The sequence below is a fragment of the Tetrao urogallus genome (assembly GCF_951394365.1).
Source record: "Tetrao urogallus genome assembly, chromosome: 14".
Classification (NCBI taxonomy): Eukaryota; Metazoa; Chordata; class Aves; order Galliformes; family Phasianidae; genus Tetrao; species Tetrao urogallus.
This window is the reverse complement of record NC_136827.1, coordinates 4354027-4376522: the sequence shown is the minus strand read 5'-3', so window position 1 is coordinate 4376522 and position 22496 is coordinate 4354027. Positions and strand designations below refer to the sequence as shown.

General features: G+C 45.2%; 1 protein-coding gene across 2 annotated transcripts in view; it reads left to right on the top strand.

Moving 5' to 3' along the window:
• Positions 1-22496, top strand: part of WWC1 (WW and C2 domain containing 1) — a gene marked incomplete at both ends in the record, with an annotated part of 61924 nt that overhangs the window by 3594 nt on the left and 35834 nt on the right. The window lies entirely within an intron of this gene.

The window sequence follows — 22496 nt, the reverse complement described above, 5'->3', positions numbered from 1 at the left end:
CATCTTGCTGTGCCCCCTTTAAGCCTTCCTGCCAGGCTCTATGAGGTGCTGCAGCGTGCTGTGTTTCTTCTGTTATTCTGCTCATGAAGCTTCTCACACCTGGTCTGCTCTGCACACTTGATCTCCAAACTTGTTGTATTAAAGAATGAAGTGTGAGCATCTTGCTGAAACTTCATATGTGAGTACCTGCTACTTAGATTATTTGCCTATTAACTATAATCATTGCAATAAAGCGAAATTTAGCTACTTAAATTGTAAGAATTGTTAAGAGTAAAAAGACTTGAAGGGAGAGCACTCAAAAGCCTCAAGAAAGAAGGGAGCTGTGTTTTTCTGCAGGTGAAAATCAATGTCAGGAGAAGACAAAATCCTGACAAAATCCTCATTTCTTTTCTCTGCATTTCTTTATCACCGGCAGCACCACGGCGTGCTGCTGGCTGGCCTGCTGTTATCTCTTGTTACTGCTAGTTGCCCTAATGCCCTGTCAGGTGTATGTAGATCTGCATCTTTCTCATGTTTATATTCCCCCAAATAGCTGATTCTTTTATTATAAAGAACAGGCAGTTCCACCTGTGTCTGTAAAAGCCATTTTCTGTGAGCACACAGCTGAGTGACAGAAATGCAGTCTTTGTAATCACTTCAAATGCTGTCTTTGGGAGAAGGTGTCTCAATGTGTAGGATTTGTACTGTTCTTTGGGTTCTTTTTCCCCCCTCAGTAAGTGGAAGTTAATATAAGTTCTAATGCATAGGTTACTCTGAAAGTAATGCCTCCTGTTTATTTCCGTGAAAACTACAACAGATACAAAGAACACAAGAACACTGTTTGATAGAACAAATTTTCAGCTATAAAATACCATTTTCCAACACAGTCACCACCAGTAGCTGTGCATTTTCACCAGTAATGAACGAGAGCCTGCATGCTGTGCTTGTAAATATACCAGCAGAGGTGACCCGCTGTCACCACTGCAGAAATGCAGCACCCACCCCTCACTGTGCTCACATCCACTGCTGGGTTTCCATAGTTTAGGTTGAGCTTCATCTTCTGCTCTGCAAGGTTGCCTTTCTTGTGGGGAGGGCTTAAATTGTGCATTAGAAGGGCTGCCAGCTTGTGAAGTTGTGAAGCTGTCTCTGACTGCAGCTCACTTGAGCAGGGGATCAGCAGCTTCCCCCTGTGCAGGTTGTGTGTTTTCATAGCAAAGTAGCTCTACTGAAAACCAGCTTGTAAATGATGAAGATGTGAGTATGGTGAACATGTAGGTGGCTATCCCTGTGCTGTTGTGCTGGGCCCAGTGGCACTGCTGACTGCGACAGCTGGAGCTGCTGCTGTTGGAATGGAATTCTGTAGCTGTTCAGGAAGCCTGATCCAGAACGTGCTCTGGCTGGTAAATGTCTCATTGTCTGGATTTGTTTAACAGCAGCAGCTGATCCGGGTCCTGTATGGCAGTGTGGGAGCTCTTTTAGCACAGGTGGTTCCAGGCAGGAGGTTGTGGTGGCTGCGCTCAGCCCAGGAACACTGCAAGGACATGTTGGCAGCTGCGGCCTGGGCTGGCTGTGCCCAGAGCTGGGGGTGCCAGCTCTGCCTGTAGCTTCTGACTGCGTTCTGCAGGTAGGGCACGTTGTGTAGCAGAGCCTGAGTGAACCCTGCCTTGTGGCACAGAGCGTCCTGGAGCTGTCACTGACACTTTCTTCACAGTGCAGCTGTGGAAAGAGGAGCTGGTGACAAATGTGATGGTGTCTGAATCTGATTTGAAATCTTCTAGGTTGTGTGAGAAAACATATTGAAAGACCCAGAAAGGCTGGTCCCAAAAAAATAACTGTTAACGGAACACCCTGAAGACAAAGCAATCTGTGCTGGCAGCACGGGGAGCGGTCCTGTGGCTGACCTGCTGCTGGGCTCTCACTGCAGTGACTGAGGAGTCTGTTGGTAGATGATTGATTGGGGGTTGGACTCGATGATCTCTGGAGGTCCCTTCCAACCCCTACAATTCTGTGATTCTGTGATTGTGTCTCCTGTTCCAGCAGGTGTCGGTGAGGTGCTGAGGCACCATGCTCTCTGCTCAGCATGCAGGTGTGGTGCTGCCCACAGTACAGAGGTATGGCTGGTGGTGCTCTGTGAAAGAGCTGGGCTCGGCGTGGCACTTGGCTGTGTCAAGTTTGGGAGAATTGCATGGCCTTGCCATACAGGGGGAGATTGTATATGTGTTAGTGGAAAGTCCTCCTCGCATTGCTCAGTACTGCGGCTGGCTGGCTCAGACTGGGTGCCCTGCTGATGCCCCTGGCAGGGCACGTGGCAGCTGAACAAGTGGCCAAGGGCTGGTGGATGGCAGAGGCTGGGATGTGTGGGCTGCTGCTGCCACGTGCATGTGTCCAGGAGCTGTGTAGATCAGCCACTTCCTCAGAGGGAAATACCTTCTCTGCTGGCTGCTTGCCATTCATGATACCTGTTCAGTAAGGTTATGTGCTTTGCTTGTGGTAGTGAGAACTTAGCTTTAACTGCTCCAATAAAACCCAGAGTTCTCATTCACAGAGCCTGAGGTTACTGCTCCCCCTTCCTGTCCGTCCCCCCACACACATTCAAGCTGCATGCATAGATAATTTGCTGAGCAAACAACAGACAAAACTGCTCCCAGTAGAATAATAACCATTTTTCACTGCCACTCAGCCAGTCAGATGACATCTGGAAGACTCTCTGGGTATTCACAGGAGGTTTGGTCTGCAGCGGGAAGATGCAGAGAAGCCAAGTCTTACAGCTGTCAGTGTTCTTCTGCTTTCTCATGCTCTTGGATGTGTTGGGCTGGCTCAGCTTGCTCTGTTTGTTCTGGTACTTGTAACTTCCACCCCACCTCTGTATTCCGTAAGAGAAATGCCTAGCACATTTAAAAACAGATGAATGGTGCTCTCAGTCTCGTGGAGGTGCTGTGGGGATTAATTAGTTCTGATGGAGTGCTTTCTGGCTGAGGTGTCAAGCTGATGTTTTATGACTAATGGTATTGTTTAATGAAACTATTTAGTTGTCCTAAAATGTCTAATCACTGTTTCAAGAGAATTTACTCTGTGGAGAAAAGCTTTATTGATTTAAAGTACCCAATGAGCAGTATTGATTTGCAGGAAGCAGTCATTCATACCTGTTCCGTGTTTGAGAGAATTTTGGTGCTCTAAAGTTGGAACCACTGCTTGCTTCACTGCAGGTTGGTGCAGGGGGAAAGTTTTCAGCCAATTTTGCTTCTGTCGTTCTAAAGATTCATTTTGAGCCGATTGGGCACATGCATGTATTGTGCTTCTGCATCTTATGTCGCTGATCTGGAAGAGCATCTTGAGAGGGCTGTGCTTTAGAAGTGATGCTCCTCTCCTTCTTAACTGCTGGGTGGCTGCTGTTCAGGCAGGCTCTGGCTGCTGCAGTCCAGCCTTTGTTCACAGTGGTGCTGTTTTGATTCCTTGCCATCTGTTAGCACAGTCTTCTGTGCTACACAGGACTTGAGCTGTTGTTGGGACTCAGCTATCCGGAGACCTTCCTTTTCAGAGAGATACTGCTGGCAGCTGCTTCTGTGTTGGTAGTGTTTCTCCAGATACAGCCTAGGATTGATGGAGTGATGCTGGGGGGAACCACGAAGCTTTGTGTCCTACTGGTGTTCTGAATGAGTTCCTGCAAAGCAGAGAGGGAGAACTAAAGGAAACCTTTCAAAGATAGAATTGTATGACTTGCCTAATTTGGGATGATCGGCACTGGATGTCGTGTTCCAGGTGAGGCTGTCAGTTTTTTTTTTAAAAAAAAAAAAAAAAAAAAAAAAAAAAGCCTCTCAACATGAGTGTGGAGTTTTGTGGTGGTTAAACCGAAAATGAAATCAGCAGTTTGTACAAAGGTTTTGTTGGAAGGTGTTAGTGGTGAGCTCAGGTGCACTTGATTAGCAGCACGTGTTCACCCTGCAGAGGACGGGGAGCTTAAAGCACTCTGCCCTGTATGCTGGTCAGTGTGTTTCAGCATCTCATTTCTCTTCACCTCAGCTGTCACTTCACCCACTTGATTAGATTTCTTCCGAAATTCCTCAAAACTCCACATCCAGCTGCCCCAAATAGCTGCTCAGTCAGTAGGGCAGTGAGTCACACTTGCTGTTTGTCCTTTCTTATGTCGGCCGTATTTCGCACCGCAGAAGATCTAAGCAGCAAGGGTAAAATCTGTTGCCTTGGAAGGACTTTTTAATTCTTATCTGGAAGCTTATGTAGAGTGCTTTGGGCTGCCTGACAGGTGCATCTCTATGAGGAGGTTTTCCAGTAAGATAGAAATAGGCAGATTTGTCCACAGAAGAGATCTTCCATGGACAAATCTGTATAATTAAATGTAGAGTTCTGCATTTTCTCCATGAGCGTTGTTCTGTCTGTATGTTAACCTGTGTGTGCAGGGAGGGGCAATGTCGTGCCTGTTATCCATATCCTGACTCTTTCTGTGACACTAGATGCTTTAGACTTCTTATTTTTTTGCTTTTAAACTTTGAATATAGGAACTTCAGAATTTATCTTGAGCTTACTCTGTAAAATGTGTGATGCCTTTCCAGTTATTATGGATGTCATTCCCCTATTTCAGTTCTGTGTGATTTGTGATCTGCGTCTTCTGATAGTTTTCCTCTAACCCAGTGCTCTGAATGTTTGAACACCCTTCCTTTCGTGCTGTCTGTGAATGGAGCCTATCCCTCTGCTTTCTGCTCTTTCTCCAAAGTCTCTCTAGTGCCTAATAAACTGCAGTTCCTTCAATCTGTGAAGCTGGGCCAGAAATGTGATACTGCAAAGATGTGAGCGATAACCAAAAAAAGCTGCTGTTAGGGCTCCAAGCCTCCTTGACTTCTGGTAAGTAACTTTCAGGCTCTGAGCTCTCCTGTATCTCTGTCATAGTTTCTCCTCTGCTGTTTTGCACTGTCTTCATCTGCTGCTCCCTTCCTTTGTCCCAGTATTTGATTGCTGATAGACTGCTAGCAGGGAGGTAGAGCAGCAAAGCTGAGACTCCTGGTGTCACGTCTTGCAAGCTATTTATTGCACAGGGGCACACTCTTTCTGTGCTGTCTTGGTGAGAGACAGCATCAGATCTGAGAAGGTGTTCCAGTTAAGTGCGTGTTTTTGGTGAAGCACTTCTGACTAAAGGATGGGAAGTCAGTTTTAAGGGTTAATCCTTAACAGCTCTCCCCAGTATGTTCTGTCTTATAAAGAACCTTCTGCAATCTTCCATCTTAACATTTTGCTACTTTATTTGGCATGTGCTTCTGCTGATGAGCAGCTGCACCTGGTGTGCTCTGCAATAGACTGTGCAGCTCTCAGCTTCGTTAGAGTGATGATGGTTTGCTACGTGGGCAGCTGAAACAGTCTGTAATTCTGAGTAAAGGTAAATGTGTTGTCATAGGCCATCTGTTAATTCTTCAGAGAAGATCTGATAGCACTGTTAGTTCCTCATGCGACTAGCTCTCTAATAATTAAATGTAGAGGGTATCTGCTGTCATGGTCTTTCATTGCTCGATGCTAAGAGAGGCATGTTCTGAGCCCAAATACTTAAGGCGTGTAAAATCAGAGAAACAAACATAGTTGGGCATTAGTTTGCCCTTCCTCTTTAAGCTTCACTTCACTTTTAGAGGAAGAATGTGTGGGATGGTAGGGAGGGTTATATGGCTTAGGAACCTGCCTGGATCTTTTGCAGAAGAGTTGCAGATTGAAATTATTTGCCAAGATCAATTTGCAGCTGAGCAGCTCACACTTAGTGACATCTTTCATTCAGGTTTGCTTTCACACTTCTTTTGTAAATGCCACTCTTAGCCCTAAAACAAATGCTTTTTGTTGAATTTTCTCATCTTTACTCCCTATTTGTCCAGTAGGCTGTAGCTAATACCCTGACTGCATCCTGGTGTACTTTCTGTCTGCTTCCCTGGGACAGGCTGCTGCAGCTTTGGATAGTGGTTCTCCTGTAGTTCTGATGGTATTGTTGCATCTTCAGTAACTTACGTGGTCTGGCAGTCCTTGTTCCAGGCATGGTTGCTGTGGTTTTGGATTCAGGGCGCTCTTTACATTTCTTCCTTCCTGAGGATCTTTTTCTCTGTTCTTATTACCATGGCAAGGCACGACTTAAGCTGAGTGTGTTGCAGTTGGCAGCCTGGATTAGGTGTGTAAAAAGGCAATGATTATTTGGGGGAAGAAGGAACTTGTCATGCATTGATCATGTTCTGTTGTGCTCCTATGGCTGCTGCATCTGCCCTTCTGCTCCCTGCAGTGGGTCTCCCCTTTGCAGAAGGGGGCTGTAACCTGGGGGCTGTTTCTGTTTCCCATGCAGAGCCAAGTGACACCAAGTCCTTGGAGGAGGAGGACAGCTGAGGCACTTAAGTTCTCAATGCTAAGAGTTCAGCTGTGTATTAACAGGAATGAAAGCAGTGCAAGTGGTGGTAATTCACCCCTGCAATCATTCTGCTTGGAAGTCTGCTGTGACTTGGTTCTGATGGAGTGCTGTATGCTGACAAGTGCTTTTTTGCCAACAGGTTTATTACAGCATAGATTTGCAATGAAATAACCTAAATTAAATCATTCCAACAAGTATCTAAAGGCATTGCTGAAATTACTTCTCTGAGGTCGTTAGGCAGGTGTGTGGCAATACCCTCCTGAAGGGCGGTAGCACATCGTGCCAAACATTGTTGAAGACAGGCTGAAATGCTGCTTCCTGAGCAGCCCGGGTGCCTGATGAAAGGAATAATGGAGTTCCATCAGCGGCACAAGGTTTTTGCATTAGGAGGTTTAGTATTTATGTTGCTTCCTAGATGCCTGTGGAGGATTTACTTCCCTTTAGCTAGAATTTTTGCAATCAAATGCAAGCTATAGACCTGTCACTTCACACCTTTATTCCCTACTCAGATGTTCTGAATACTTTTTCCTCCTCTCTCTGGCTGTTGTCATTCCTGTTTTCTCTCTCAAGTTGTGTACCACTGTTGCTTAGCTCTCTCGGGGACATGCTTAAAGGGTGTTTAAAGCCTCTCATACAGTATGTGTTTTCCCTTATGGAAGGAGGAGATGTAGAGAGTTGTTGTTTTTTTTTGAAGGGGGGAAGCAAGAAATGCATTGTAGGTAATAGATTTCAAAAAATGCAAATTTGTTCAAGCACCTCCTTAAAAAGAAGGGAGGAAGAATAAAACTTGTGTTTATATACATGTAGATGCTAGAGGCAAAGCAATCCATTCATAAATATACAATAGGATTTATATCATGGTGAGAAGTGCGGCATGCATATTCATGTATCATTTGCAAATCCTTTAGCGATTACATACTTTGCTGCAAACTCTCCAGAACTAAATAACCTTCTCATTGAAATGAGATGTCCAAAGGCCCTAATGTTCCTCCAGCTGAGGTGAAAGGCTGAGTGGTGTAATAGATCCGATGCTCTAATTTTCACTCTAAGAGGGTTTTTCGTGCGCTTTTGTGTGTTATTTTATTAGGATAATCAGTAAGCCTTGAACAAAACATGTGAAGCAGAGAACTGCAAGAAGCATTATGAACCTTAACATGCTAAGAAAGGCATGGAAACTTGTTAAGATGTTTTTCTCAACTGATTTTAATGAACAAATATAATGGTCTAAACTTTGATATCCTGTGCATGAAAATGGAGGCACACGTTCCTGTACTGCAACAGTCAGCTCCAGGGCTCTGTGTGTACTTCATGTGTGTTGCTTACTGCACCCTTCCCCAGTGTTCTGACAGCTCACCTTGGAATTGCTTCTCTTTACTGATGTTTGAGTTCTTTCTCCTTTGCTCTTTAGTTTTGTGTTGGGGAGAATATAAAATGCATCTATGTTGGATGGGAAAGGCTAGCAGGGTTCCCATGTTCTTTCCTCCCCACTGAGTTCTTTCTTGAAAGCTGTGTTGTCCAATTTAGCTTTCCTGCTTTCTTGCAGCCTGCTTCTGGGATGCCTTGATTCAACTGAACAAAAAAAACAAGGCAGTGCACTCAATTCACTGAGGACTATGTATTCATTTTTCTGGCTTGCACAGCTGTAACAAATTGCCCTCTTAGTCCTGTTTACTTGTTTTCTTAGCCGGTCACAGGTAGGTTCTCTGCTTGATGCTCAGAGAAGTTCCCTTTGCTGTCATATATTGTAAGCAAAAAGACAGACAGCAGAGGTGATGTCCCTTTGGTGCCTGGAGGCTCTGCTGTACAAAGCTGAACTTGTGTTGGTTTGAAATAAGGTTTCTAGGTAACTGGAAAGTTGTTGCATTTACAATGAGCGCTGAGAATTCGTTACCGTCTGCCGTGTCAGAGCATCACTGCACCCGAGCTGGTGACTGGACACACAGGGGACCAACGTGCAGCACTCTGCACTTGAAGAGCATTAGGTCCTTTATTTAGCTTTAAAGAAAGGACAAAACCGGGGTAAACAAATCTGGTCCTTCTGAGACTGAATCCTAAGAGGTGACTTGTTGACTTTACGAGATGGGCACTTAGTCCATCAAGTGGTTGGGTGCAGATAGGGGAATGGCTGATGTATGAAGAAATGCAGCACTTCTTGTTGCTGTGAGGCTCTGCATTGCATTTTTCTGAGAATATTTTTATTGTATGCTATTGAGGAAGAATAGAAGGCATTAATTTATTAACAAATCTCATTCTTTTTTTTTTAATAGTGAGCACTGTGTCTTGTTTTACTCCTGACTTCTTTGTGTTAGGCCCTGATCTCTCTCGCTAGACTACCTGTCTGCATCATTTTATTGAGTAAAGTTAGAGGCTGGATGGGATGTGGGTTAGATTCTTTTCCTTCTATCCTGACAGTGGTAAGTGGTTGCCTCTGGATTCATCACGAGAGTGCAGCAGACCATAGCTTATGATGTGCAGGCCACTTGTGCGCTTACTTGCAGGTGGAAGGGCTGGACAGCTTTGTCCCAGAGCCTGTCATGGCTGTGGCGCATTGTGGCCTCCTGCCTCTCTACTGCTGGGTCCTGGGAGGTGTGGGTCCTTCACCTTGCTGTGCCTCAACCCTACTCTGTGCTTTCAGGGCTCTGTTTCTGCTGCTGCAGTAACCAAGGAGGCACGGGGGTTGGGCTCTGCAGCAGGAGAGCCTTCCCCCACAGTGTGCTTCCTTGGGAAACCCTGACTTGGTGCAGGGGCACTGAGCTGGCGCTACGGGCAGCAATGTCACTTCCGGTTTGCCTTTCGGGGCAGACAGCTTAAATATCAGAGATGGATGCTGTCTTAGTGCTGCTCTGCAGGCTGTAATTCCATCTGCTGTGACACTGTGAAGGTGACACCTAACAGGATGCTGGCTTCTTTCTGGATGTCCTTCCTGAATCTGCTGTGAGCAGATCTGGAGGGCACTGTTCTCCATGTTCGCTGGACTCAGTGCTGCTGCTTGGGAACTCTGCAAAGCAGTTCAGAGGAAAAAAGTTGTTAGGATTTCAGTGACTTCATTCATCCTGGGCACTGCAGTCTCTGCAGTATCGCTGTCCTTTGTCTTCTTGGGTGTGGAACAGTAGAAGCACGTGTTTCTGCCATTGATTTGGCAATTATTAGAAGGACATTGAATAAAGGACACAATTAATGGAAGGAAGGAGGAGAGCTCAAAGACCTCTGCCGGTAAGGTCTGTGTTTTTAATAGTTATGTGCATTCATCACTGATTTTGGTTCTCTGAATCAGTTTGTAGGCTTGCTTAGATATGCAAAGCAAGGTTAGCAGGAGTATTTGATTTGCTGGAGGACTTCAACTTGGTCTTTGTAGACTACCTGGACTAAGAATGATAATTCTTTTAGTTGCATTGATTGAAGGAAATTAATGTATGCATATATAGCTAAGTATGCGTTGACAAAGTAGGTCAGTGTTTGTGTGAGGCGTTAGAAGTAAATGCTGAAAAAGTAGCTGGTGTGGGAATTGCAACTTGCACTGGTGCTGAAGGTCTGGGCTGAGCTGTGAGCCCTGCCACTGCTGTATGGCTGCTTCTGGTGGCCCGGGGAGAAGTCCTGTATGTGAGTATAGCATGAGGTGTAGGATGTGATCCCTTAGGAAAGGGATGTCTGTAGGATGGAGCCATGCTATGGGGCTGAGGCAGACTGGATGAGGGCGATAGAGCTTGTTTAGAGGTAATGTCAGATGCTTGGAGATCTGAGAAGGTGAAATGAGATCATTAGCAGAAGTTCTTTTAAATATGAGAAATATCAGAAACTGACTAATCCACATAAAACACAGCTATTGCTATTTGTTTTTACATAGAATGCACCCTGATGCTTTGTTAATGAGCACAGGAGTAAAATGAGAACCAAACCGAAGTGCTGAACACACGCTGTCCTACTCTGTGACACTTCCTATTGACTGTGGCAATTAGCTGGCAGTGGGCATCAGCCTGCAGACCCAGCTCTGTGCTGCGGGATGTAGTGCTGCAGGCTGCTGTCCTGAGCTCTGTGGGGACCAGACTGGGCTTCTATAAATGAAAGCTAAGTGAGTGAAGGACAGAAACATGCTTGCTGAGGCAGGCGAGCTGTGGCCTTGGGTGTCCGGTGCCTTTGAATGGGAGAGGGGGGGGAATTGCCATCAGCTGAGGTGTGGCTGCTGCCATAGGAATGGGTCCGTGAGCCGGGGGGGTGGGCTTCCCATGTTCATCTCTGGGATCACCTGAACTGCCCTGGCTTTCCCCAGCACTTGAGTTGCTTTTATAATACAAGAAAAGAACATGACTTAAACGTTGCACTGCACTCTTCTCGAATGTTGGGGGGGAGGGGGAAAGGAATAGGGGTTCTAAACAGTGTTGGGAAAGCTGGATGTGCAGCCCGATCGTAAGCAGCCAGTGAGGCTCAGGGGCAGCCCAGCTTTGCATTCAGATAGGCTGGTTGGTGAGCTGCAGACATTCCAGATAGTTGTGTTCGTTCTGGCTGTATCTAGGCACATGGTCACAAAGAGCAAGATGCGTGCAGTGAAGTATAAATCCCATGCTCTAATGACTCAGAGTACTGTGGTGCATGCACACATGCCTAACAGCTTGTATAATTAGCTTGCCCTGTGAACGGGCAGCACATAAGGTTTTTTTGGAAGCTACCTAGGAATCCTGCCTGGCACAGCAAGGGCCTGTGGTCCTGCTGTGTGTGCAGGGATGAGTGCTGGGCAGAGGAGGCTCCCAGGCTGATACCTTACGCACCACTTCCAGCCCTGCGGCAGGGTGCTGCAGCCACTCATTCCCAGGAGAAAAGGATACAGTCAGTAAGGTGTTTCTGAGCCCAGGGAGCCAGCTGACGAGATGGGGTGTGCTGGCGTGGAGGAATGTGACAGGTTGTGCTGGTACCTAGGAGACGTGGGGTGGGAATGTGCTGTGGCCGCAGGCTGCGTGCCTGGGGTTTCACCGGAGCCAGGAGGGAAACAAACATGACCTTGAAAATCCTTATCAAGATGAAAAGGTGCAGCCGGCAAGTGCGTTCTTTGCCAGCCATGTGCAGTGGGCTGCTTGGCTGCCCAGGGCTGCAACAAGACAGCTCCTTGTGTCCTGCAGCGTGTCACTGCCGGGAGCACAGCTGTCCGTGCAGCACAGCCAGCTCCTGCTGGTGTGCAGGGATTTGGGGGACCTGCTGCTAAAGCTGACAACTTCTGTGCTCTTCACTTATAAGTTAATAATGAGTGTAGATGCATTAGTGTGGCTGGATCTGGCAGCTGGGGTGAATGGGCCACTCGGGAGGCCCAACTTAAATTACAGTGCTGTGGCAGATGAAGCACATTCAAGAGCTGGGTTCCCAGCATCCTGGTGAGCAGTCAGACACCTCACCAGGTCCTCACCAGAAGCCAGGGCTGCACTCTCTTGCTGAGGGCCCTCACTGTTTCTGGTGTGCAGCTGACTGCTGAGAGCCCCAGTAACTCAGGGGTGAATTGACTCTCATTAAAATCTGGGTATTCTGCTGTGTTACTGACTGGGAGCAACTTGTGGGAGGGTCTGGGGTATGATAGGAGAGGGCAGAGCTGCGGGAAGGAACCAGAGCCAAGGGCAGGGTGTGCAGGTTGGAAGGTGGAAGAGCTGCTTTTTGTGGCAGCAACTATTTGCCTGGCTCAGTTGTCAGTGTATTTGTGCTGTAGATTCTCCCCTCCACCCCTCTACTAGCATGTGTTCTTGTACAATTGCATGGAGTGCTTGGGTAAAGAAATTGTGCTGCCTGAGAACAGACGGATTCTGTTCTGAAATGCTTTTTTGTTGCATTTAATCCTGGAGCACATCCCAGAAAAGTACATAGCTTCACAGTCCAGTAAAACAATTCTTGTGGTATGAAAAAGAAACTGACGCTTATTACTATGAATAGGTGCTATGAAATGATAAATGCTGCATTCCTGAAGGAACCGTAGTTCCATTGCAGCCTGACTGTGACTGTGGCACTTCCAGAACTGTGGCTGCTGCAACTTTGGGAGCAGATACTTAAACTCAATGTTTTCTCTACAGGGATAAAATAGTAATGTCTTTCTTCTGGTTATGTGAACTTCCGTGCTGCTTATCTTCCATTAAAGGAATTGAGGTCTTTGCTGTTGTCTTAGATGACTTGTTTATAAATGCTTTTCTTATAGCATTTGGTCAGAAATGTTTCCTCAGTTATCAGACTTTCCATTTTAGAGATCTGATGTGTGCTAGGAATTTGGATGTGTGCTAATGATCTTCAGAATTCTATTTTCAGCTGGTACTGCGAAGTGTGGCCTCTGCTCACAGCAATGGAGATGCTCTTGCTCCTGCTGGTTAACCACCAGTTACCAGGCAGGAACTTGGTAACGAGAATAGGAAGCTAGCACTAAGTAGAAATGTTCCCTTTAAAAAAGAAAATATTAATGTGGGAGATGGATGTCAGTGCTGCTAAGTGGTGGGGGCACTGCCTTCCCTTCAGGAGGTGAGATGCAGCAGATAAAAAGAAATGGAAATAACACCAGGTTGCATGATCCCACAAGTATCTGAAGTACTACAGGGCAGGTGGCATGGGAACATTAACTACTGATTGATGCTGCCTGTGTTTCAGGTGCAGTTAGATTATATCTACTCTCCAGTGTATATCTCAGTTTCGGCAGTGTACTTCCCCTGCTGCACAGCCTGTGGTTACACACAGGGCACTAGCACTGCTTTTTGAAGTGGTGTATAGGCAGTAAAGTGCTTCTGTGGCAGCATGGATGTGCACAGTGCACAGCCACAGTTTGGAGTGTGAGCATCTATGCTGTCTTCACTTGCTGGTAAGAAAAGCTGTGCATTTCTGAGGAGCAGCTAGAAAAAGCTTTGACTGTGGGTAGCTTTGTGGAGTCCAGTTGGAGACCAGACACTTGAAAATAAATACATTTGGGACACGCTTCATTAGGTACAAATCTGGTTAATTACTTTAGGCCAAAGCATGCAGCATTCTCATTTCTGCAGCAAAATAACTGTGTCAGTTTCCCATTCCAAACAGATGACAATTTAACACCCACATGCACAGGCACACACACTTTAAAGATGCCACCTTGCATTTTTGGCACCCGGTTACAATTTGTCACGGTCTGGTTTATTGCTTCTACTTAACTGCTGAGCCTTTCTATTCCCATCCTCTTTGAACAATTGATACAGATTAAATCCATAATGTTGTGCTCATAAAAAGCCTCAGATAATACTCCCTGCAACAATATTTGAGTTGGAAATGGTTTGGGGAAATGTAATTTTCATAAGGAGTTTTCCCTTGAATTCTGAAAAAATAACATATGTTGCTTCTGTATCTTGTCTTAAAATACTCTAAATGTTGAATGTGAGCAGACTGCTCATCCCAGTTAGCAGACAAGTTGCAATTCAAAATACAGTGAAAGTTGTACTAAATTCAGGAATATTGTCTTCTTTCTCAGTCTTCTACACCAATATAGAAACTGTGGCACTGCTGGGGAGTCTCGAACATGCTCAGCACCCAAGCCATTGTTCTGCTCCTGTTTGTCTGAGCTGTGGTTCCCAGGTCCCTGATCTGTGCACCGGACTCGATTATTCTTGTGCCTAGTAGAACATGGGCCGGGAGGCTTTTGAGGGGGGTGAGAGGTGGAGAGGGCGAATGTTCAGTCTCTTGTTAATGCAGATCTCACTTTTACTGTCCTCAAGCGAGCAGGTAAACTTCAGTAGCTGTTGATCTGTATTGACTCCATTGCAATAGAAGGAGAGTATGTTTTGGGCTTTGTACTGTTCATGGCACTAAGTATGGCTTGGAGTTGTTTATTTCTGTTTTTTACTAGGCATAACTACTTGGTAAATGCTCCTGTTTCCCAGGGTGAAAACAGTGATAAACCTATTCTTACCCTGATGCTTTTATATTAGGCTTCTTATTCATCCCCTGAAGCTTTACTCTCCCATGGTACTGTTAGACATCTGCTCTTCTTTGACATTTCTGCTTTTTACTTTAAAACAGTATGATTTTACAGGAATCAAGAAATTGCGTCAGCACCAGAAACAGCAGTCGCTGTTCTCAGTAATGTTTTTGGCGTCGTACTGTTGTGGTCATACTGTCTGAGGCTGTGCTGGTGCCTCATGGGCTCACGGGCAGATGTAAGAATGGCTACTTCTTGGATGAGAAGTCTTGGAAACCGAGAGTGCTGAATGCTCCATGTGTAATATGGTAGGCAGTACTCCATTCTTGATCTTAGTGTTGCTGAAGTGTTCTGCTTTTCTTGGGAGCTTCTTCCAGTTCAAATGTAGCTGTATCAGTGCTTTTCCTTTGTTGACATAGTACATTGTGTTACTGGTAACCTTCTCAACTTAAAAACTAACTTCTTGAAGAACTACCCCAGGAAGCTCTGCAGCAAAGCTCTTAGGAATTGTTTATGTGGGCCTGTTGAAGTAGTTTTGGTTTACCTTTCTTGAGCAGAATGGCACATATTGCAGTTCCCAGGGTAATGTTTATGCTTAACTATTGTGTTCCATATCTTGAATTCAGGATGGCTTTCCAACTAGAAACTGTTTTCCATTGCTCCAAGACTATACTGACCAACTCTCTCTGATTCTAGAGGCTGACAGAAATACTGTGGCTCCCATCTGGCAGTGCTGAGGTCATGGAGACATTAAAGGAGCAATTGGCCTCCTCTAACTGCCCTTGATCTCTTTGGGGCTCCTGTGGCTTGATAGGATCCATTGCTGAACCTGCCTGGACAGGACTTCAGAGCTGCCAAGACCCTATCAAGTGAAGGAGCAGGAATCATTCATTATCATTCTGTATTTTTTTTTTTTCCTCAGTAGGGATAGAACATGCCGGTAGAAATAGGCGATGTGTGCTGTTCCTTGAAGAATTCAGGTTTTTACTAGCCAAATAGTACTGTGTGAAGTGAAAATTCAGGGTGCCTGCCAATGTCTGTTTGCAGGGTAAACCAAAAATCACTTCCAAATGGGCAGCTCAGTTCCTACTCTGCTGCCACTACTGAGTTCTGAGTGCACGCTTCCATCCCTGGCGTAACAGCTTCCTGAAGACTGAGGTATATTGCTCAGTGTTTTCCATGTTGCCAAAGTCTCAAATAAATATGTGTATTTTAGAAAGTAGCTATTGGCTCCCTGCTGTATAAGCTGGAGGTAGGCAGGAAAGGGTGTCCTTTACTCCTCTTTATCTCTGAGGCATCTTGCCCGTGTAAACTGTTGCTGCCCACACTCTGTAGGCAGCCTTTCAGAGGAGCGCAGGCTGCATGAACAGAAACAAACCTTCCAGTTCCTAATCTTCAAAATACATCAAGAAACTAGTCGGACTACTCAGGCTGGATACTCGGTAGACAATTGACACGTTGCTGTGAAGTGGAGAGTCCCTTTCTTCCAAAGCAGCTGAACTGAGTGAAAGGGAGACCTGACTTGATTCTAATTAATCTATTCAGGCTTTGCAGGTGGGAAGGCTGCTTCTGATGGTGGAAGAACTGAAGTCAAACTCCTTTTGGGAGGAAAGAAAATAACAAGAAAAACCAGCCTTAACTGTTTAAAACCAAGGATGCTTGAATGACTCGCATGGTTAAACTCAAACTCTTGTATGCTTTAAGTGTGGTAGTGCTGCACTGTTCTCAGAGTTGTACCTTACACTTTTATATCTTTTCTGTTTAATCAGTTCTGGAAAGCATGCAGGATATACAGGCTGGCAGGCAAGTTAATGTTGTGAGAAGCCCTAACTCCTACTTCCTGACTTTTAACCTTGAACTATCTCAGGAATTTTGCATTTGAGTGATTAAGAGAGTATGACTGACCTCCTGCCTCTCTCCTGCTAGCAGAGCCAGTGTGTTAATCTCTAGGAATGATCTAAAACCTGTAACTGGTCTTTGATAGTCTTTTCTACACAAATAACTTAGTAGTTTTCTGTTTCCAAAGGTGAATAATCTGTGTGGAGAAGAAATGCACAGACAAGTACTGTCACTGTGCAAAGCAGAACTTGTGAATGTGCAAGGCTTTTTCAAAAATGGGTAGAATGAGCAAGCAGCTCTGAAGCAGTTGACTGATGCATACTGGGATGCTTGCTGGGGTTAGTGGGGTGTTAAATTGTGTACTTTGATACTTCCATTAGTCTGTTTGAGTAATATAGATCTAATATTACTACTGAATGTATAAATGTATTTCATAGAACCATAGAATGGCTTGGGTTGGAGGGACCTCAAAGATCATCTAGTTCCAGCCCTCATTTATTTGGAATGCTTGGAATACAGGGTGTAGCCTGATTCCTGGAGTCCTTGCAAGTCCTTGGTGCTTTGTGTGCTGCCCAGCTAGATGCTAACACAGCTGGTTTCTGTAGAAGAATAAAAGAATTTGTAAGTTAGCAATTTAGGTACAACTCAGATTCTCCTTAATGAGCTATTTGCTGTATTCTCATGTCTTGGTTAAAGAGTAGGAGAGACCATAGCTGAATTATTGGGTGTCAATGAAACTGTTGAAAATGAAGATACTGTGGAAAATAAGCTTCTTCCAGAGGTGACTCAATGCATGGAGTTTCTGAAGCTGGGAAGAGACAGAGGATGAGGTGAGTCCTTGAATCACAGAATCACCAAGGTTGGAAAAGACCTTCAAGATTATCCAGTCCAACCATCCACCTATCACCAATAGTTCTCACTAAACCATGTCCCCCAACACAACGTCCAAATGTTCCTTGAACACCTCCACCTTTGGTGGCTCTTAGTGGCTGCTTTCTGCTCTATGGGTGGGGAGACTTCCTCCGCTAAAATGTCACAGTGCTGGGGAGCTGAGTTGTAGTGGCCCACAGCTGTCCATTGTCACATCTCAGGGGCTGGCTGTCGGGGGTGAGCTGTTCTCAATACCTTTCCCTGCATTGCAGCTGGAGCAAAATGCAAGGGAGTGTTTCACAGTGCTCGGGATGGTGGGTGAGGAAAGGTTTGCCAGCAAGATCCCAAAACGGGGCCTCCCCGCTACCACACCTTTGGCCTCCAAAGGTAATCCTCTATGCAGCTAGAGGAGATGCTCTGAGGGAAAATGGAGTTACTATAGAGACGAGTAGCCCTGTGTGTTTGAGGGCTGGATTGCAGATTTGAGTAATAAATGTGTGGGAGCCTATTTTTAAAAATTCTTGTAAGGAGTAGATTGCTCCAGTCCTAGAAAACTTGTCAGAAATGTGACAGATTTTATTTTTAATGCTGGAGTTTAAAAATAATCATCGTCTGTCTTGAGAACAGGATGACCTCATTAAAAACAAAGACTCCTGTATGCTGTCATGGTGAGGCTCCTGGCAGCAGAGCAGCCCACTGAGTGGCAGCAGCCTTCACTGCAGCGCCTTACCTCTGCACTGCCCTCGGGGAACGTGGGCTGCCAGGGGCTGCTGGTGGGCTCTTGGATTGCTCCAGTCCAGTCTGCATGGTGTGGGCTGCCATGCTGCCAGAAGGGGATGTCAGGCAGGTGGGACGCAGAGAAATGCTGAGTGAAGAGCTTATTCAAGTAAAGCAGTTGAAAATGATTAGGAGTAGCCCCATAGAGGACCTAGAGGTCCTGGTAGATGAAAAACTTAGTGTGGACCAGCAGTGCCACCCAACAGGCCAACGGTGTCCTGTGCTGCATCAAACAAGGGGTGGTCAGCAGGGAGAGCGAGGGGACTGTCCCCCTCTTCTCTGCCCTTGGGAGGCCCCATCTGGCGTCCAGACCTGGGCCCCCACCACAGGAAAGATGTGGAGGTTTTGGAAGGGGTCTGGAAGAGGACCACGAAGATGATCAAAGGGCCTGAGTGCCTCTCCTGCAAGGACAGGGTGAAGGAGCTGGGCTTGTTCAGCCTGGAGAAAAGAAGGCTCCGGGGAGACCTTATTACAGTCTTCCAATGTTTTAAGGGAACTTATAAACAGGAAGGAAGTCAACTTTTTACAAGTAGATAGTGATGGGACAGGGGAGATGGTTTTAAACTAACGGAGGGGATGTGTAATTAGATGCCAGGGGAAGTTTTTCACCGAGAATGCGGTGAAGTGCTGGCACAGGCTGCTCAGAGTGGTTATGGAGATGCACTGGCTCTGACTGGATGGGGCCCTGTGCGGCCTGACCGAGTGCTTGAACTAACAGTTTGCAACCCTGCCCATTGCATGGGGGTTGGAACTAGATGATCTGAGGTCTCTTTTAACTCAAGCCATTCTATCATTCTATAAAAATAAAACCTGACTTCAAGCCTTTTCCCACAAATTATTTGGTTCAGAAACTGATGCTGTAAAATAAATGTTATGAATTGAAATATTTGCCAGAACTGGTAACTTCTTATCTTGTTTCATAGAATCACCAAGGTTAGAAAAGACCACCAACCATCCACCTACTACCAATGCTTCCCTGTTAAACCATATAAATATTTCTTGAACATTTCCAAGGATGGTGACTCAACCACCTCCCTGGGTGGCCTGTTCCAGCATCTGACCCCTCCTTTGGAGAAGGAATTTTCCTAATATCCAACCTGAGGTGGTACTTGTCCATGAAGCTGTGTGCTTGTAGGAAGAAAAGACTGAAGGCAGCTGCTGCAGTTGCCAGTCTGTGGTGGACATTGCAGTGGCTGCAAGGATCTGCTGCCTGCAGGAGCTGCCTCACCTCGATGCGCATTGAGCTCTGCAGTCAGTGTGGTGCTGTTGGTAATCCCTAACTTTGTAGTTTCACCCATGGAGAGTCATGAAGGATTTCTGTGTAAGGCCATGTGATCTGTATGGAACTGATTGAAATAAAGCTCTACTCTTGGAATGCCTTTACTTTGCTGTGTTGGTTTGAGGAGCCCTGCAAATATGGGGATTAAGTGGGTTTAAGTACTGTGCAGGAACTTGACAGTCCCTTGTTGGTTGATAAACTGTCTTTGTGACCTAAGCACACTGTTTCCTGCGTATGTGCGCATATGAATACGTGTCTGTACACACAGCTTAACTGAAAGGCACCATGGTTCTGTCAGATTGCTGGGGGCTTGTAGTTGGCACTGAAATGCAGTAGCTGAAGCTAACACGTAACATTATTTTTGCAGGAATTGATTTCTGATACCTTTATAGTATTAAGCTCAAATCTGTAAATGGCACAGTTCACCTGTTTGCCACTTCACTAAGAAACCTTTGTGATGTTACAGCTGTGTTTAACAAGCCTACTGTCAATCAAAATCTTGTTATACAAGACTTATTTGCCTTCAGTTTCCTGTGTAATGAGGCTTTTGGTTGACAAGAGCAGAGTTGGAGATAGTAGAAACGCTTTCCAAATCCGAGATGAGCAGGGTTGAATTTAAGTATTTGTGCATGATAATGCTGGCTTCCAGTTTTATCTGTACTAGGAGCTGGAGGTGATATGTAAAAAAATCATAAGAAATAGAGAAACCTCTCATTAAAAATGGCATGACTTTGCAAGTCAGAGCTAGGAAACTGTTTCCTGCTGTGGAAGAGAAATTTGAAAATCATTTGATGTATGAATACTGGAGGAGTTATGGGCAAACGTTTCACAGAGGTGGAAGCGTCTCCACGCATTTACGGGGTGATGAGTGGAAGCTTGGGCTAAGGCTTCCTCTCTCCTGTTTCCGCCTGAAGACCGAATGATACTTCTCAGGTTAGTACGCCGTGTAGGGCTGTTATCTTTTACCTCAGTTATCAGGATTGGTCTCTGAAGCAGTGCCCTTGGCTTGCTGCTGGGTGTTGGTTGCTAAGGACACCTAGTTTCCAGGTATCTTAATGATCCATTACACTTGCTGGAAGTTAGAGCTGAATTTCCTGAATATAAGATCAAATGAAAAAGTAACACATTAAAAGCTTAGGTGTTATGAATTGATAAAACTAAGCTGATGTGCTGTTTCTAAATGCTCCTATTTTAAAAAAAAAAAAAAAAAAAAACACCAACCTTGATTGAAGCTTGCTGAATGAATGTTCTGTACTCGGAGAAGGGGAAAAGGCAGCCACAGGCAAGGTGTCAGGGCTAACCTAGTGTAGCTGGAAAATGTGCCTAAAAGTGTGTCACTTCTAACTAGACTTGCTTGGGTTTAATAGAAGTTGTTTGATGTGTGAGCAACCCCCCACACGCATTCTGGTTTCCTCTTTGGAGACCAGAAGTCATGCATAGTCAGGACCTTCTGAACTTCTACGTGTGCTGCTTTCCCTGGGAAGCTTGGATGAATGTGTCTGGAGGTTCTCTATCCAAGGACAGTGAGGAATGCATAAATACTTCTGTAGGTTCTTTTCCTTGTAGTGCATGCACAGTGGGTGAAAGGAGTCAATTCTTTTAGACAGTTGAGTCTAGCTACAGTGAAGGCCAATTAAATGATAATATATTTGCCTGAGTTGATGAGATTTTTCCGAGGCTGTGAGGAAGCTTTGTGAATTGCAAATGAGATGTTTCAAAAGAAGTCGTTCTGCAGATGTGTCCTGGCTTTAATTTCCCATATGCAGAAACTCTGCTGTTTTTGCAGAAATTATACTCGGACTGAATTGTGACTTGCTGTATGAGAAAAGCTTTACCTTTTCCTACCTTAATAGATTGTGCTGCATTGTGGGTGTGCTTAGGAAGACACTTGATTTTTTGGGCTCCTGTTGGAAGTTGAAGTATTTGTCTTCATAACAAATGCACAAATCACACTATCTTAAAGGAAAGTAATATCTCCCTTGTAATTGTTTCTTCATTAATCTGGCTGTGCACCACACTGCATGTCTTTCATCTGTCATTGTAGCATTGTTTCTTTGATATGTGCCAGTTTCTTTCTGCAGCACCAAAGGAAGGAGTTTAGAAGAGTGATTTGGTTCTAAAGCTGCAATTATTTGAGGAAATGGCTATATGACATATGTTGTCTGTAATAAGTGAAATTATGTTGTTAATTCTGAGGCTAATTACTTCTTTGTTTGCTAGTTGAATGTCAAATTTTTCCTTTAATGAATACTTCCTTAACTGCATAAATGGGATAGTTGCAAGTTTGCTATCAGCAATGGGAGCCAACATTAGTCTGGTTGGTGGTGGGTGCTTTTTGGGAGATGTTCCGAGCTTTAATAGTGACTCTGTGCTTCTGAGCCCCAGCACCTGCTGGCAAGTCTCCCAGCAGAACTGGGCTGGCTCCTGTCCTTGCTAGATTCGAGTGATCTCACCTTTTTGCCTTCTCCAGGACTCCAGCTGAAAGAACTGAGTGGCTGAAGTACACGCTTGGCACTTGGGGAGAAGGCATCCTGAAGATGCACATCTAGCTGTCAGCAATACTGAGATTGTTCAGAGTAATCCATTTTCTGTATGGATGTTCTATCGTATTGATAACAGTCTAAATAATCTTCTTTAAAAGTAAAAGCAACAAACCTTTCAGTAGAATTTGACTGATAAAGGGACTTTCAGCAGTTCTGTGCTGGGAAGTTCTGATTTTCTTCTTTTTGTGATATAATTCTTCACATTTTCCATTTGAGAGACTGGTGGTTCATGCACTGCTTCATATGGCAAAGGCAGTGTGTTCAAAGAAGTGCAAAGGCAGGTAACTATAGAGGGGATACTGGCTTATGCAGCTTTCCTGGACGTGTTTCTACATTGGTCTTGCCATGTACCGGATTTCCAGGTCATGTTTTGGGGACGTGCATTAGTCATCTTAAATGTTAGTTTTATGTTGAACCTCTAAATCTGGAGGCTTGTTCCTAGAATGCCCTCTTCTGCTGACACATGGTTCTCAGATATTAACGTGGGTTCCTGGTTCACTGCATAGTGCCTCCGGATAAGCTCTGTTGAAGTGTGCTCAGAACTCTACAACTTACAGAGCTCTCAGTCCTGCTGAATTTTCTTGGGATCTGAAGGACTTCCCACAGACCTGCTCGGACTCTTCTGGCTGCGATGCTCATGGTGTGTGCAGCATAACAGCTGGAGAAGGTGCTTGGTGCTTTGCTTTGCATCCTGTGCCTGCTGCCCCAAGGCCTGCTTCTGAGCTCGCCTTGTTGGCATAAGCTGAACCTTGTGAGCTCAGAGTCAAAGGGAGGGAAGGAGTGCAGCTTGAAGTCTGTAAGGCTGAGCTCAGAAGTGAGCTTTGCTTTAGCTGTGCAAGCCTTCAGAGAGCTGCTGCCTGTGCTGAAACTCATCAGAGCAATTTTGTGGAAATGATTCTTGTTTGGACTGAGTTGATTACTTGTTTT